Source organism: Calonectris borealis, chromosome 4, assembly GCF_964195595.1.
Source record: "Calonectris borealis chromosome 4, bCalBor7.hap1.2, whole genome shotgun sequence".
Lineage (NCBI taxonomy): Eukaryota > Metazoa > Chordata > Aves > Procellariiformes > Procellariidae > Calonectris > Calonectris borealis.
In genome coordinates, this window is record NC_134315.1 from 7,848,996 (window position 1) to 7,867,129 (window position 18,134).

Consider the following 18,134-nt stretch of genomic DNA (forward strand, 5'->3'; position numbering starts at 1 on the left):
CCCTCAAAAAAATTTACATGTTTTTTTTAAAAAGAAATGCTAATATTAATTCAAGTAAAGAACGAGTTGTCAAAACAAACAAAAAATATCCCACTCAACACGAACACAGAAGCTGTTATGAATTAGATTTGCCAATACGCACCATTAAAATTCCTAGAAACACCATACTTTAAAAACACATTCTAAGGTTCCTGACACATCATGTATTTTTAAATTTCAGACTTGTTTTGGTAGTCTCATTGTTTTGTGCACCGTGACCTCAAGTGACATTTAGATTCAAGGTAGAGCAAAACTCTAAAAGCAGTCAAGTAGAAATAAACTTCAAAGTACAATGCAGGTACACGGATCAGTAAAATGGATGCAAAAAAAAAAGACTGCTTACCAGCCTTCAGTATTTTGATATTCAGCACATTTAGATGCTGAATATGCAACACAAAAATCTCCTGATTCCACCAGAATCAGAGCCAACATCTTTTGTCACCACCTTCAGTATGAGCAGGATGCAATTTCCCATGATTTGGGATGTGAGATTGGGGGGGGGCAGACGGGAGAATATTTTTAAATAAAGAACACCAACAAGGGTGTACAAAAAGGTGACAGCTACCCTCAGAAACCTGAATTACTTAGCAGATTAAATTTAATTTCATTCTTTTCTTTTCTCATTTAATGTTTCTAACGATGCTTCCTAAGATTTTAGGAACCGACTGCAAGTCTTATTGACATTAGTAGGAACAATCCCAAATTGATTTTCAAAAGAGGAAGATCTGGACTTCATGATATACATACAAGAGAAAACTAAGCATAAGCTTCACTTAAAGCATATGTGCGGTCTCTCTTGAAGTCTACAGGGCTCAGAGGTTAATACCAAGCACACTGAAACTTTACTGGAAAAGCATTGCTGATGAATACTATCGCATTCTATGCCTTTTATTTACCCAAACTCAGTAAAAACAAGTCGTCTTCCTTCTTTTCTTTTTAATTTGCAAGAGACCAAGAAAAATAAAAGTGGTTTCCGGGCGCTGTGTTGACCCAGTGATGTGCAGAGCAATCACACCCACTTATATCCTCTTGCTAATTGCGAAGACTGAAATACACCCAGCCGCTCTCCAGGACATTCACACCTCATTCCCTTACACAAAATATATAACCAACACCACTAGTATGTAATTACCGCCCTGGTCCATAGACTTCCACGGTACTTAGATTTATCCACATATCACACGTTTTACCACCTGTGAGAAATGAGTGTGGGTATCCAAGCAATTGCTACAGCACACAACACAAAGACCTCAACACAGAGTACTTTGAGACAACTGTCTTACTTGATTTTCCCTTTTGGTACAATCGAAACAAGATAAGCCAATGATTTCTATTTAGAAAATCCCACATTTCCCTGCCATTACTGGAACCTGAGAGTCACGATTCTGCATTACTTCTCCATATCCACATAGCAAGTAAATTTGCCATTCTCCGATGTTAGTCTGATAAATGCGAGGAAATGGCTTTCTGTTGTGTTTTTAAATAGTGATCCCTAACCGGTCTTTTTTAAACATCTAGTAATTCTGCTGTCATTTGTCTAACATCTGTCAGTATGCACACAAAATCCTAAATGCCTGTCAGGGTACAAAAAACAAAGGTCCCACAAGGCACATCTTGAAAGCCTATGATCAGAAATAAAGTTCTGTTAGGGGGAAACAAAATCATCCGGCAACATTTTCTATTACTACACATGTCCTTCAAACATCCATGTGAAAACTAGAAGTATTGCACATCTGTCAAAAAATTACTCAAATTACATATTTGGAGCATGCTATAATGATATGCCTAATCTTAACTAATACTTTTCAAAATAACACTGAAAACAATATGAATCACACCTATTTAATGTCAAACAAACAAGCAGTAATAGCACAATGCATTACTGTAAAATGTTTTAATTGTCTATCATGGTTTAAAAAGCAAACCTAATGACAACATTCAGTAACAACTATATCAAGTACTAAAGCGAGAAAGCTAAGTATCAGCAATAAAACATACACAAAACCCAACACGGCAGAAGCGCTGTTTTCAAGTAACATACATTAAAGCAAACCCCAGAGAAAAGCAAAACATTTTAAAAGACTGATCCTTCCCTGGATATGCAGCTTTTCAGTGCCTGTCCACAGTAAATACGTCACTCTGTTTCAAGTATTTTTAGCTTTATTAAATAAGGGGGGGAGTAAATAATAATAAATAATAATAAATAATAATAAATAATAATAAATAGGCGATGGTGGAGCTGCCCTAGCTGAGTACACTCCCATTAATCCCAGCTTCAGAGAAATTCTGGCTAAGGCTGCCAACTTTTGTTACTTATCCCACAAGTTTTATGGTGACTGTGAAATGCCCCTGCCCATGCACGTTGTGGCGAAAGCCACAAACTACTTGGTAACTAACAGGAATCACTGCAGGGAAGCTCAGGAGAGTACCTACAAATTAAGAATCAAAGAACTTGAGAATTATGACACTCCAGCAGCCACGTTTGCCCCTAACTAACTATGGACATTGATTTCCCAGTTACTGATTGGGCAGCATCTCTAAAATACAGAGCTGAATGCATGAATCGAGCCTGCCTCAAAGACGTTCCCACAACGCACTGTATATGCTGGGTCTGTATCAAGGTATACATCCACCTCTCTGGAAGACATGTCGTCTTCTCCCAGGACAGTGACCATGGAGAAGGCTGATAATGGCAACTGGGGTGGAACCCACCTTAACACACACCCAAACTCTACTTTAAAATACAACGGAGCTTGTATTTCAACCCATAAACTTTACAGGTTGGTGGGTGTGACTTTAAAAAAAAAAAAAAAACCCAGAAAATTCCTGCTGACAGGAACTGGAAAAACAATCTGCTTCAACAATTGTAATAGGAGCAGAATGATTAATTCCCCGAGCCATTCCAGTAACAATATAGATCATGCCAAGACTTACTAAAACACTTTCCTCGGAAGAAGCAGTCCTGGAGATTTTGAGGACAATACTTAGGATACAGAACACAAGTCTAGAACGGGTTGCCGAAACAGGGCTGCGCTGCCATATGAAGTGAAATACATCAGTGCCCTTATCCTCGCTCTTTTACCCACATATTCAACATAAAAAAGCACGCAAGCATTGCTTTTTCTTTTTTAATTCACATTATCAGAACTGGCATCTTGGCTGTGATTTTGATAAAAGCTGAACTGCCACATAATATTAATTTAAAATGTAATACATTCAAGGAAGAACTCTTGATTTGCCTGTAAAATATTATGTATTTGAACTACGAAGGAAAAAAGAAGAAAACAGTAATTTTTTTTCTCTCCTCCAAAAATTTTTCTCCTACAGCAAGTTATTTTATTCCAGCAGGTTTGAGGGTTTTTTGTTTTGTTTTAAACCACTGCCTGAGCTGTAAGTATGCTTTGGGAAAAAAACCACACTTTTTAGCATTGTCAATACAACCGCTTTCGGCGTATTAATTTCACATTTTGTTTTGAAGACACTGCCAAGGATTTATGGTAGAATATAATTTCTGAATGTAGCCTGTCCTAACGGCTACTCTCTGTGCTTCTTTTCTCATATGTTAGATGTTGTACAGGATGCTGTCTCAGAGAAAGAAACCCAATAACCCGAGCAGAGCCAACATCAAAGGCTTCCTTTATTCTGATCCCAAACACTGAAAGCAATTTCTTTAACAGCACACCTGTACTTTGACCAAGAACGTTAAACTATTACCTGGGGCACTCCTTATTTTCCTTATCAAAAAGTCTGAAGATAAGCAAGTGTGGAGCCTTGGATAATCAAATTAGTTTCACAAGGTTTCATTTTTTTGAGGTCAGCAGAACACACTCGAATGACGCTAAAAATAACACTACGGAACTATTTTGCATATGGAATACTGACCTCTCCATTTTCTTTGTAACTTCTTATCTTTTTTTTTTTTTATTTGGGGAAAGCATCTAATGTGATTCACCATCCTCTCAGCTGAACATCACGGTGCTATACGTGTCAACAACCCCTACAGTGAAAAAAGAAATACGACTCTCTTGTTTAGGGATGGGAAGAAGAGAGGAGAGCTAGAAACTTTCTCTAAGAAATACAGCTAAAACACTTTTTAAAAAACAAATAAATTTATATATAGCCCAGACTTTTAAGACCAGCATCATTAAAAAGGGACAATTCAACACAGTATTAAGGTTTCTGGTAAACGAGGATAATAAACTCCCTCTTGAGTTACACTCCATTATGTTCTTCTGAAAACAAAAGCAACTCTGACAAACGCTGAACCCGTGCAAAAGGCTCCTTAAAGCTCTTTTTTTCTCTCTCCCTTTTTGGTTCCTCCCACAGCCACTGACCTCTGCTGTTCTCTGTCAATATTAAGAAAATGGTTGATGACGATTACGAAGTAGAGAACAGTTCTGTTGTAAAAATGAGAAATTCTGGAGCATACTGAAATCAAAGTCCTGCACCTCCCATCCAGGGTCCTCTGCAGCCAAACCAAGCTTGAATAAATAGGATTTTCTGAAAAGATGTTCATTTTGAAGGTAAGCAAACAGGATGTATAAAAATGACAAGCTCACTGAGAACGGGCCAGTAACAACAGTCAAAGTGCCAAATAAAACAGGCAGTTTAAGGCAAAAGCTGGGTTTATATTATCATGTTACATTTAATCATAATATAATAAAAGCGTATGATGTAAGAGAGCTGTTCTACTGAGCTTTTCTTCAAGTAGAGTTTTGAGTTTCAATTACAAAGGCTCTGGTCCCAGTATCACAGTTAAAGCTGTACTGAAAAACACAGTTAAAATCAGGAGTTATTCCCATGACTTGATGAGAGAAGCAAAATATTTCTTCCCACACATACCACATACTAAAGGGGTTTAGAGAAGGTTTTTGAACACTTTAAGTTGTTTCCACTGAAGTGGTGAAAAGTCAGAAGTGTTTAAAAATGACCCATATTTGCATTTTTTCACTAGGCTTTATAATGTTTCTTTTAGTCTCTGTAGTTTAACCATTTTCATCTTGAAAAGGGTCTATTCACATGCACAAAAATGCTTTGTCTGCAGATAAAGGCTTCAAATTATAGATTTTTCAGGGCACAAATCATGTTCTATCTCTGTAAATTGCATAAAACATTTATCGGTGCTAAAAACATCAGTTGCAAGAAAGTATTATAAAAGGAATTATTGACTCCATTATTAAGAGTTACAAAATCTTAAGGCAAAGGGCTAATTCATTCTTCACACAGGCAAGATTTCTTAACAGGTTATCTCTCCAACCGTATATTCTCGGTTTGATCGAACACTGTATTTTGGAAAATGAATTCACTACTACATTTCTCAGCAAATGAAGTTAAGATGTCAGTTTGTAGTTTTATTCTAGCCTTTTCCATGTAGTCTTTATCTTAAAAAAAATAAACTTGTTACAGCTCCTGTGTCCCTCAATCTGCAGGCAGAGACATTTACAAAATCTGCCCACAGCACATATGCGCGTCACCCAAATGTCATCTCCCCCTCTCACAGCGACAGCCTCAGACTTCTGCAGTGTTACAGTTTGTGAAAAATGGACAGTTACAAAAAACGGACCCCAGCAACTTCCTTTCAAAACAAAATATAGATTGACAACAGATTGAGAAGCAATTCGAATGGAAACCAGACCAACGCATTAGATGCAGTAAAGGATTTCCAGCGTAAGAAACCTTACTCTATGGTTTTTCTACATTTTCTGAAACTAGAAACAGGAGGGATGTCAGTAGCAGGATAAACAGCAGCGTGCTGAAAGGCTTGCAGGAGCACTGTATTTCTAAAAGCAGTCACAGGAAACACTCAAGTGACTTGGAATTTTATCATCCAAAGATAATCAAAGGATCACCGACTTCATGCGAGTAAACTCAAAGCATATCTTGAAACTCATTCTGTTTTCAGAAAATGGACACGGCATAGAGAAAGATACTGGAAAGCAAGTCTAACTGCTTCCTGCTGGCCGTAATTTCTGAGAAAATGGGAGGGAATGACAGCTTAGTGCTTGCCCAGTGCAAGACAACAGCTATCGGATAACTCCCAGAAACCAAGAAAGCATTATGACTATTTTCCAGAATGTCATGGGAGAACATGAAGCTAATCCTTGCTCTCGAAATCGAGAAACAACAACAGAGCAACGGGTCTTCATACTACATTATTTTCCCTATTGTCTGGACGTAAAGCAAACGAAATTAGTGCAGGTGTAGCACTGCAAAAGCAAAAAAACAGAAGTTATTACTTCTGCTCCCTAACTTTGATTACTACCACTCTCTTTTTGCTTATTAGGTACTTTGAATAGCACAACTGTTAATTCAGAGGAAACTGTAGCTCTTACAATATTTTCTTCAGATCCACATTTTCATTCTTTCTGCCCCTCTTGGGTTAGGACTGTCATCTCAGTTACAAAAGGAAGAGAAGAAATGAGTGCCGAGAATAGCAGATGAAATCTAAAAATAACTTTCTGTAGTGAAAATTCTACATCCACGATGAGGGTCATTTATTAAGTCTGCACTGTAAACCAGATAAAATCAGGTACATAGAAATAGTGAATAAGCTGGAGCTGGTCAAAGAGCTAAATGCTTTAAGAGGCAACTCCACCTGTGTGTTCTCACATTTTTGGAAAAATAATTAATTAGCATTATTTCTTATAAAGTTTACACCACCATACATTGTGAAATGTGACCCTCGGAGGCTTTTCTGAACTGCTACTGAAAGTTAAGAATACTGATAGCATCCAGGCTTCCCAACAGTATTTTCATCAGAGATCTGCTTTCCAAGTTTTGAATGCTAGTGCCCATCAAATTACCTTGCAGCAAGTTGCAACATAACAACTTCTTAACAAAATATCATTAAGACACTTTTTATTGCATTATTACCTTGCAGACGACTGACTTGGTTGTTTTCTAACTTCATACAATGCCTACCACAATCTCACAGCGGCCAAATGAGTTGCAAAATGAACGGAGTTACTGAAAACTACACAACTAATAAGTTTTAGTCATTTTTTTCCTTTAAGGATATAAACTTCTTCTAGTGACACTTCGAGACCTGTCTATGTTTTGATACGTTTCTTTTCATGCTTGTTCTATAGGTACTTTCCAGAACACGTAGATAAAATACTCAAATTAAGCAGGACTATCTACTCCTTAAAGCACCTTAACTACTTCATATAAAGAGAATTAAACTTTTATGTCAAAAAATATTTAAAGGACAACACGATTAGCAGCTTAATTCTCTGGGAGGTCTGGCAAGCACCCACAGCAGAATATGGGGGAAGGGAAGCCTTTGATTTCACCCAGTTCTGTACCCAACCTGTGGATAAATGAATTCGAGAAAGACGCTCTCTTCCAACTCTGTAGGAGAGCAGGGATCACGCAACAGCAAGTACACTTAACTTACTCGCTTTGCCCTGAATTTTGGGGGCCACCTTATCACAAAACAATACAACGCAACCGGCAAGTGCTGTGTGAACTTACGTTTGCCACTGGCCAGAACTAACGAGTTGTGAGTGCTGCCGGACAGCAGCCACGGACAACAATCTGGTTAAAGAATTAGAAGTATGTAAAAAGAGGCTATGCTGATTACTGAAAATTTAGTTCCAGAGAGAACACGAAAGAAGAGATCAATCTAAGCCAGAAAAGTTAGAATTCAGTATGGGGATCAAAGTCAATTATAGTGGTGTGATTTTTTCCCCAGCCTGGACCACGAGTGCCATTAGGCACTTCAGGGAAGGATGAGGAGGAAAAAAAAAAAGTAGTTTACAACAGCCACAGAAGTGCTTCTTGCCTCCAGTTACTCTGGCAAGTACACTGAGATGACAGAAGGGTGGCACCCTTTTTTTTTTTTTCACTCTTCTCTGTTAACAGACCCATTTGTTTATGACAGAATGGAGGGGAAGGGGGCGGGGGGGAAGAGGGGAGAAATGGTTCTATTCTGTGCATACGATGAGATACTGTCACACAGGAAGCGGCACGGCCTAACTTCTTTTCACAGCTGCATCATGGTTAGTAAAAATCTGATCTGTAAACTGCTGAAAGCAAGACAAAAACCCCTCATCTTCTGTACTAAACTCTCTTTCTTAACCTCCAAGAAAACCACTTGCAAGTAACTACATGAAAGCTCCGAACAGTTTCGGTAGAAGGGTTCGGTATGAAGCAAACTATTTCTTTTTCCACTGAAGTTATTTAAAGAAAATACTAAATGTGAAAATGCGGGGTTTACACCTATAGGGTTTTGTTTGTTTTGTTTTCTCCTTTTTTTTTTTTTAAATCATCCAGAGGGAATGAGCCATGCTGTGTAATACCATGAAATTCATAAAATAGGGTTAGTGGCATGAACAATGTATTCCTAATCTGCAGATCTGTAGTTCTTTTACCGAAATTTGTCAAATCCTGCATAGACTTACGTTTTTTAAGTTGAACTGCATGTACTTTAACTTAGGGAATGAATAAAAAGCAGTGCAGCAATACACCCAATAGGCCAGATGAACTGCTTGTTTGTTAAATATGTAAAAGGGAGTTATGAGCAGAATCAATTGTATTTGTTTGGTTTGCATGCTCCCTATGAAATGGTTAGTGAAACAAAGCGTTTGAAGTCTGGAACGGGATGAAGAAGTATGAGCCAAAGTAAATTAATTCAAATCTTATTTTTATTCTGCATATCCAATCTGTATGAAGCTCTTCAGACAACAATCTGTAGCTATTAGAAATTAGAATGAGATTAAATCTCGTCCTAAAGAGCTTGAAAGCAACTACACTGAAAGCAGACAGCCTGCACCTGCTTATAGCAGGTCTTAAATTAGATATTTAGTTATCTATATTTAAAATAGTATGTATTCAGATACAGTTTCAAATTTCTATAAATGTGAACAAACATTAATAGTCTAACTATTCTTCACGATGAAGACGTGTGATAGTGCTGCTTGTTTTTCTCCAAGCAGCAGTCGCTGCAGCATACCACCATGTCGCCATGAACACTGCTGCAATAATTATAAAAAAGTCTACAAGTTCACTTCTGCCAGTATTGAGGTATTTCAGAAGCTGCAAACTCCACTAACTAAAGTCACAAAATATCAATGAACGTATTCCCCCACTTTCATCAGTACTGATCAAAGCAAACCTCTAACATCTTTCAAGTGAAATTCAGCAAACCCCTACAAGAAAACAGGGCTCTCTTGAAATAAAAAAAGGAAGGGTAACATCATTAAATATATTAAAAAAAAAAAAGAAATTGAGTGGTGTGACTTTGTGTTATTGAAAAGTGTTACATGCTTTCTGGGCTTAAACTCAGATTTGGTGTTAGGTTTTGTTTCACTGATTCTGTCGAGTTATATGTATAAAAATAATTTTTATACAAAGTACTGTCTTCTTAATACAATGTACATGATGCAGCAGAGTATTTTTTTTCCCTCTTTACCGAAGAGTACATTTCCCCCCCTAAGACAGAAGGAAAGATAATTTACGTTGCATTGGAAAGCATGCAAGTATTAATGATGGGGAATGATGAAGAACATAAATGGTTTCCATTTTCACATTCAAAAACAAGTACCTGCAAATTAATGCTAAAAGCAACTGGCCTATAAAGCGGCCATGTTTCCATGCCAACTGATCACAGAAATACATATAATTCAACAAAAAATGAATAACCTACAAAACAAGAAAATAAAAAGAAAGCAGAAGTGCTGGAAATCAAGATCCTGACCATACCCAACTATTTTACAAGAATAGCAAAGAACACAACAAAGGATGCAATTTAAGACGTGAATGGTGTACAGCTAATGGCACTTCATCATTACAATACTTCTAAAGGCTGTCATTCTCTAGTCAACAAGAAAAACAGGATAGAGAACACCTCTATTAAGAAGGAGGGAACACTCGTACAATAGTAGCAATTCTTACGGAGGTTTCACAGTTGGTAGACATGAAAGCGCAAGTTACTATTCAGTGCACATCTTTCATTAGGATTTTATTTTTTGTCTTTATCCAAGGTCTTGCTTTGTTCCTCACTCACACTGAGTTGTGCTGGGGTTCTGCAATCAGCCAGCAGAGCTGCTTGCAGAGTAAGGCAGTCCGCTATTTGAGTGTTAGTTGCAAAATCAAGTGCATTAGGAATGAGCAGATATGTATCTGCACACAAGCGGCTCACGTAACGATGTGCACATACATATCTGATGTCATTAAAATTTTGTATGTGTATGAGCGGCATCAACTTCACAACTGATAAAAAGATGCTACCACTTTCTGTACTACAGCAAAAAAATAAGTCCATACATAAAATCATGGCATATATGGTCCACACATGTATGCATTTGTATGTGGAAAAAACAGACTTATTTTAGGTAAGGAAGCTCAGAAATATAGAAGAGAATGCTACAGATCTAAATATAGCCGATTCCAAGATACTGACATTTGCATGCAATAAAATCAGCAGTTCAAATATTTGTTCTTTAAAACCTAGAGAAACAAATAACCTCCAACTAAAAGGTCCATAAAACCTGTGTTCTTAATGAATACAAACTGAAGACAGGACAATAAATTTCTGTTACTTAACATGTCTTTATTTTATCAAATAAGCAACAGTGCTTTTCTTCCTATTTAGTTTCTGAAAACATATTAAAAGGCATTAGGGGCTTAAAACGGATGAAAAATTATAGTCACAAAACTGGAAGTTGGAAATCCCATCATTAATGCATTTTAGTGCATTTGAATTTTACTGTTTTGCTGCATTTTGCACGAATAGGAAAAAAAAATTATGAGTGCTTGTACCCGTCCTACTGACTTCATATTTATGTGAACAATCAGATTACGTGACAATGGGCCTAGACACTGCATGGAAAAATGCAAAGTTTACATAAAATTATTTTTAGGTTCATTTACTAGCTTCAGTCGGTGTAGGGACCTCAGTGATATCAGTGGATGAAAGGGAATAATTATATGGCCGTGTCCCAACCTACCAGATAGCATGAAAGATTAAGGGTTTCACCAGACTTTCTTCCTCTGCCAATTCAGAATTCACCAAGAATTGAATTTTTAGATGTGACAGTTGCTTGCTGCCCTCTTAAGCATTGATAATAAAACATATGCATTTTCTAGGAAAAACTTTGCCATTTAAAGGCAAAAAAAAAAAAATTCTAGTAGAAAAGACCTAAGGTGAAAAACTGTTAAGTCACTAAGATGATTTTTTAATAAGAACAGTGTTTATATTACAGCCGACGAAAACTGCAGATTAAACATTTAGCATCTCTGCAATTCTCTATGCTTCTGACTACCTTTCCCCAACCTTTATCTAAGGTTGGCCACAGCTAACTGACCCAGCATTACCATAGTTTTTGTAGAGGCTGAAAAATTATAACTCATCTGGGTGGAAAGGCCACGATTTCTGCAGAGTTCTTCATGTATAAAGTATTACTTTAAGGCAGTACACACTAAATTCCTGTTTGGGATCCTCAAGTTAAAAAAAAAATCTACACATACGCTTAAGACACACTGAACATGCCTAACTGATAAAACTCTATATGCAAAGTTACGCACTTCGCAACAACCTTCGCAGTACGTGAACTGTTCAGCAACTCCGAAAGTACAAAGATACGAATTCTGACAGGGAAAAATGTATTTTGATAAATTCCTATCAATCTTTAATATTATAAAAATTACCGCTACTCAAAACAGCAGCGGCAAATGAAAGCTGTCAGCCAGCCATAGAGCAGACAGCACCTGCACACCTGGCTCCACGCTTCCCTGACAATTTATTCCTGCTATGTTTTGGAAAGACCAGGGGTGGCAAAGCAGAGCAAGATGAAAAGTCAGTTCAGCTTCTCAGACCTTCACCTCTTTTCATCTGTTGTTAAAGAGACTCTACTCTGTTGTACAAACACCTTTCTACTTTTTGAAAGCTTCTGAAAGTTAGTTTGGTACTAGCTACATCGTTTCATTACCGTGTATGAAATTATCCATAGAGCACATCGATTTTTCATACAGCACTGCCTTGGGCAAGATCCTAAATGGTAACAGAGCAGAAGACTCCATGTTATTTAAATATAAACAGGAGAACAATAATGAGATTTAAAAAAAAAAATCATCATTGTCAACAGAGCAAAAACTGCGAGGGCAAACAGCAACAATTTCATGTTCAGCAACACTTCTCCCATAGCCTTGGCCAGCACAGTCTGTTTATATAAATGAAAGAAAGAATGCTGCCCTGAACTTGCCCATTATTCCACAGAAAAGGTATTGTGGGAATGTTAACTTTCACCTGGCTGACTTCCAGATGCCGGCAGGAAAAAACACCCTTTTAAAATTTTAGCCAACTGAAGAATAATCGACATTTTTCACATTTTCCAGTTATTCCAAGTTATGTTTAAACTAACATAGGCCTTGAACTAAATCCATATAAAATGGACATAATAAGATGATCGACTACTCTGCGAAAGAATGAATCAAGGGGTCTCGCGTCCAAACCAAACAGCCAGTATCATATTTCACAAACCACGACAGCTTTTGAGAAAGCTAGCGCATTTCTAGAATAGCAGAAATGTTTGCAATGTCCGTAAGAGCACTTACTGGACAAGGCGAGTAGGAACTAAAGCACCGTCCCGATTCCAGCAACGCAGCCCGATGCTGTGATGCAGACCTGGTACCATGCAACAAAGATGTCGTTTGAAGCCTGCATTCTGTCATACAATTAACAAGAGGGAAATACATCTCGCTACGCATGTAATAACTGAATGAGTCCCACGATGGAAACTGCAACACTGAAGAGAGCCAGGCACAGCAACTGTGTGGCCTGGAGAAGACCCCAAAACAAAACGAGCAATAATCCCCTTTCTGTTTGAAACAGAAGGCATTTTTCTTGCTCTTTTCCATCTGGCACTTCAAGTAGCTGTCTTTACTTAACAGTCATCTTGAAGTTTTTAATAGTCGTACAATGTGCAAACTCAAACTGAAAGAAATTATCCCTTGCTTCTTCTCTTCCAAAGTTCAACTGTTAAGTAAAAATAGCTTGCAATCATGTCTCTGCTCCAAGCCTTCGTACCTCAGCAGGAGCAAGAGTACTCAGTGCTAGCATAACATCCCCGTATTTCAGTGCACAGCACATGCAGCCGCAGCCTCATCCCTCACCAGCGTTTTGCTGGTTTGTTTGCATGCATGTCCTGTCAGGCTAATTGGTGAAATACAACTTCCCGATTCAAATATACAGGAAGGTTTTTTTGCTGTTTAAAGAGGAAGAGCTTTAATGGTGGAAAGTACATTTTTAATTTGAAAAAAGCCCTTCAGTCACAGCAGAATGTTTTGTACAGCGTTGTGTTCAGTCAAGCCACAGGTTGTCTTTTTATTAAGTGCATTCACCTTAAATCAGTTCACAATTGAAATCACACTGCCTCCCAAACCATTCCCCTGTGATAAAACAAGACACAAACAAGACCTACCAAGCACCTACTCAAATCACCGTTAACAACGGAATCCCACTCTAATTTGGTGCCATTTCCAACAGATCCCAGAGAGCTTTCCCAGGTAACCTCACCATCACTACCTGCACTGAACGCATAGTGGGACTGGGCACAGAGAAGTGAATTATGATTCTATGATTATCCCAGGTCACTCCTGAGGCTACTCGCAAGTGGCAGAAGACCACCAAGACCATCTGGGCCATTCCACTGCCACTTAGCACATTTGCTAGCACTGCTGTCTCTGCTCCCTCCTCTTTTCCAATTCTCCTGTCAATAATTAGACCAAATTTTCCCTGAAAGTCAGCTACCCTGCTGACTTACTTCAGTAAGTTTTAAGTAACGCGCAACTTCTTGTATAACCAAACAAAAAAAGAGAAGGTCTTCAAGAAGGTGATTTAGTTCTCATGTAGGGCATTAATGTCCGAACATAGGTGCTTCAGTGAAGTTCCTTTTGTAGAGGGGTACAAATCCCACACAAAGACGTTGTATTTATGCTAGAGTATGCTTGTAAACCAGAACACAAATACTCAATATTTGTCATTGCAAAGTACCACATTCTGATCTGGTTTTGCCAATTCCTAAATATTTTAATGCAAATGTGAAATAAGCCTAGTTTACACTTAAACAAGAGTTCAAACAGGCTTGCACTAGCTTAACTAACTTGATTTAAAATTGTACTTAATTAAATGTCAGCCGTTTCCCAGGTATCATATGGCTTATTCATGGACCGCTTCTTTCACTATGCATTTTTGTGATCAAAGGAATCTTAGATATAACAGGCGAGGTTATTTACTATTTATAAAAATAATCACTTTTTAATGTTCTTTATGGAATTAGTCTTCTAAAACGAAAACTAATCTTCACTAATTCTCTTTGCAAATCTGAGAGAGAATTAGATGATTTTTGAGGTCCTTTCTCTTGCTGCACAAAAAGACCCCATCCTGCCAATAAATCTTTAGGGCATTTCAAAAGCTGCCAGACTTGCATAAACCACACTTAGAAAAATTCATCATTTCTATAAGATAGTATCCCCAAGACAGTCAAAAAAACAAACTTTCTTTTCAGTTTCTTGGTTTTTTTTTCCCTTTGACTCTTTGTGAGTGTAAGAAAATATTTTCTGTTTATGTATTTGTTAACAGATTTTTTTAATGTGTTTTTTGTGAAAAATAAAGCCACAAAGCTCAGGAAAAAATCACTAACAAAATTTAACAGGCTTAAAAACAAGTCCAGAGGGAAGATGCTAGCAAAGTTATGAAAACAAATGCAAAATTGTAATATTCACAGTACTTCAGGTTCTAAATTACCAACTCCATACAATATACTGTATTGTAAACTTTCTTTATTCACAGGATTAAGAAAATAAGATTCATGATTTTGAAGAGTCCTCATAATCCTACTTCTTTCAACTGAGTGACAGGACTTGTTCCTCAACTGCAGGTACTGAGCCAAACCAATCTTTGAACAGAATTTCAGCAAAAGGGCTGTCCCATAATAACCTGGGCTTAGTATGTAGGATGCAGCCAGGATCCTACAGACCTGTAAGCCCTTTCCAGTTCCCATCGATATCAACTGGAAGCCAAAAAACTCACCATCCTGCAAGATCAAAATCTGCTAGGAAAGGAAAAGTTGTGCCTGCAGCCTACTGTTCTCCAAATTCCTACTTAAAATCCTTTTTTATTGCTTGCTCTGAGGAGACGGTTCTCACTGCTGAATACATAATGCTAGACTTAAATTTTAGATGTCTGCAGGGTGGTCATGAGATAAATACCAAGCGTATTTGTATGCCTCTGTATTTACAGTAAGAAGGAAAGTCATCTGGATTCAAGGATTCAAAACATGAAACCTTTTGAACAAAGACATGGTAAGAGAAAGCCTTGAACAGAGGACTGTCAAATACAAACAACATACACAACCAAACCCGAAAGGCAATGTATTGTGAAACCTTTTCAAAACCATACAATACTATGGGAATTAAGTAAACTTAAAACTCCCCTGCAATACTCTCGTCATAGCTAATTTGTGATTTCCTGTACGCTCAGTACTAACAGTACAATGCAGCCTCTATTGTGAGCCTCCTCCCACAAGCTTTTAAAAAATGCAAGACATTCTTTTTATCTAGACTGGCGTGGCTAAAATACATCCAGCTCTACACAGATAAAAGGTTATTTTCTTAGATGTTGCTTTTGCTTGTAAAAATAAAAAATAAAAATCTGCTGTCTGGTTGTGCCGAGTTCAAAGTTCACAGAGGAGCAGCGCTTTGGTGGCTAAACGGCTGACCACGAATCTCAACCAGAGCAGATGTAGGAAGCCGCTTTAGTCTTAGGATAACAAGAAAAGGTTCCACATTAAGAACTATCTACAAATTCAACAAAATTCAAACAGGCTTGGACAGTCTCACAGGAGCTGAAAAATCAACAAAAATTTGACAGAACCAAGGAATAAAGCAACTGCAGTATTAACTACAAATCTTGATGGAGGGTGAAGGCAATAAGTCCTTTAGGTGCAAGTAACTGGTTTACAGAGGTACTGAAAATTGATACTGCATTTTTTCATCTTAAAGGATCCTGAAAGCTAATGCAAACAAACCAAAATGAACAAGACTTTCCACACCAGAAGCTGGTAGCAGAAACAAAAGCCAGTAATCCTGGCACAAGGCAGTCTAGGAAAGGAGCACAACTGGCAGAGGTATACTTTTAGCATGCAGGAGAGAATTTGGTGAAGACGCAAAACAAAACCTAAAATGCTGCAGTGGCTTTGTTCAGTATCTTAATGACCTTTCTTAGTCAAGAAACAGTATATTAGGATAGGGAAAGACTTAGCTAGACAGTTCCAGTCAGCATGGGAACATAGACATACAACACTGAATTACTGAAGATTGCTTCTCAGTAACGCTGATTATATGAACGGGAAAATCAACAACGTGAGAAAGGTTGTGATACACATTAATGCTATTCAGTGAAGCACTAAGACACGCATTAAGATGGTTGGTAGACCACAAATGCGAAAACGCTCATTATCTGGTTGAAAATAAACAGTTTAACATATCTGGTACAACACATTAAAGAGAAAAAAATATTTAAGTATCAGTTTAAGAGTTTGGAGACTGGCTTGTGGTTATCTCTGCTAAACACTTTTGTCCTGCATGACTCTGCAAAGGCTAAAGCTACATACTCAGCAAGAGACAAACTGGCTGCAACCATCTAATGAAATTTGACTCATCTGGGAATTCTGATGAAGTGCTCCACACCACCGTTTCTGCAAAGCCATACATTTTCTTTATGGGATTGAGAGTGCCATGATGCAAATATGCAAGAAGCAACGGTAATTTTGGACAGTTCGGCTTAAAATAGAGGGCTATTTCTGAAAATCGATATTCAGGTCAAAATCCTACAAAAGCCAAGAAATTCTGCAATTATAAATTAAAGATAGTGGGATCTGCACCAATGGCAAAGACGTTACTGTCTGTCAGCCCCTTGCAGCACCTCTCGCTGACTGTAGGTATGACTAACAGCTGCCTGGGGCAGCACTCCCGTCCTGCAAATCCTCCTGCGGATCGGCCCAATCTGACTGGAGAGCACACATCTCAGTATAGCTCCTTTCTGGCTCATTCTCCCAACTTCTGACTCACCCAGGGGCTACGATGACATTCTGCAGAGTGAAAAAATGTATGTGTAGTAGAAGATGATGAAAATACCCTGCAGTGCTGCTTCTTTCCTGGCTTTCTTCTGAGTTCCGCCAGTGCACTGGCACATTGGCCGTTCCTCTGCCTGGCCAGGTACAGGGCTTTATGGCACATGGTGTATGCTCTGGCCGTAGGAAAGGAATACAGTTCGATGGCAATGCAGCAGGGAGAGCTCTGTAGAGTTGGATTTGCCATTCCTGCTGTAATCAGAAGGCAGCCATGGGCTAATTCCTATTCATAATGTTTGGAGGGTGGGAGGGAGGGACAATCCCCCACACGGCAGCAGCAATGGCAGGCAGCCTGGCTTTCCAAGGCTCCAACATGAGCAAAATAGAAAGCAGAACCACTCTCTTTTGTTGCCCCTAGAACTCGGCTTTCCTAAACCTCTATCTACTTTACCTGTGTTTAGACTCTGCTCTGACTGTCCAACGCGGATGAGGGCCTATATCCCTTTTGCACAAGACCAGACATATTTAGGTAAACGTGCATAACACTGGGCTGCCCAGTGTGGCTTCCCAACTACAACATTTCTCGCTTCTGAAGGTCACGTGTCAACCGAGCGCAGACAGTGGCAAAAGTAACGCTTGCTTTAAAAGGCAGCAAAACAGTTACACTCTTGTCATGTTCCGCACGGTAGTGTGAGAATTAATTGCAAAGCTTCCAGCATACCCCGCTGGGACGGACCTCTCAGCGCTCTTATCACAGGGCGTGTCCATGTAGGACAGCAGAAGATGGAATCTATCAAAAAATATTGGGGCTGTTCAGGAAGACTGTTAGCGCACATCCAACAATAAGAAATTTGGACCGCATACAGGAATGTGGAATTGTGACTCAAGTCAAGTAAGAAATGTTTCTCTGCTTCCTTCCTTTTTTTGCGAGCTGGCATCAGAGCTCCCCTAAAAAGACCAAAAGGAGAGGAGGGGTAACGTGGTGAGTTCTGGCACACATACAGAGTCAGAAAGCGTGAACAA

At 38.5% G+C, this 18,134-nt stretch overlaps 1 protein-coding gene across 18 annotated transcripts in view; it reads right to left on the bottom strand.

Moving 5' to 3' along the window:
- CTBP1 (C-terminal binding protein 1) overlaps nt 1-18,134 on the bottom strand; it is a 251,247-nt gene that overhangs the window by 47,054 nt on the left and 186,059 nt on the right. The window lies entirely within an intron of this gene.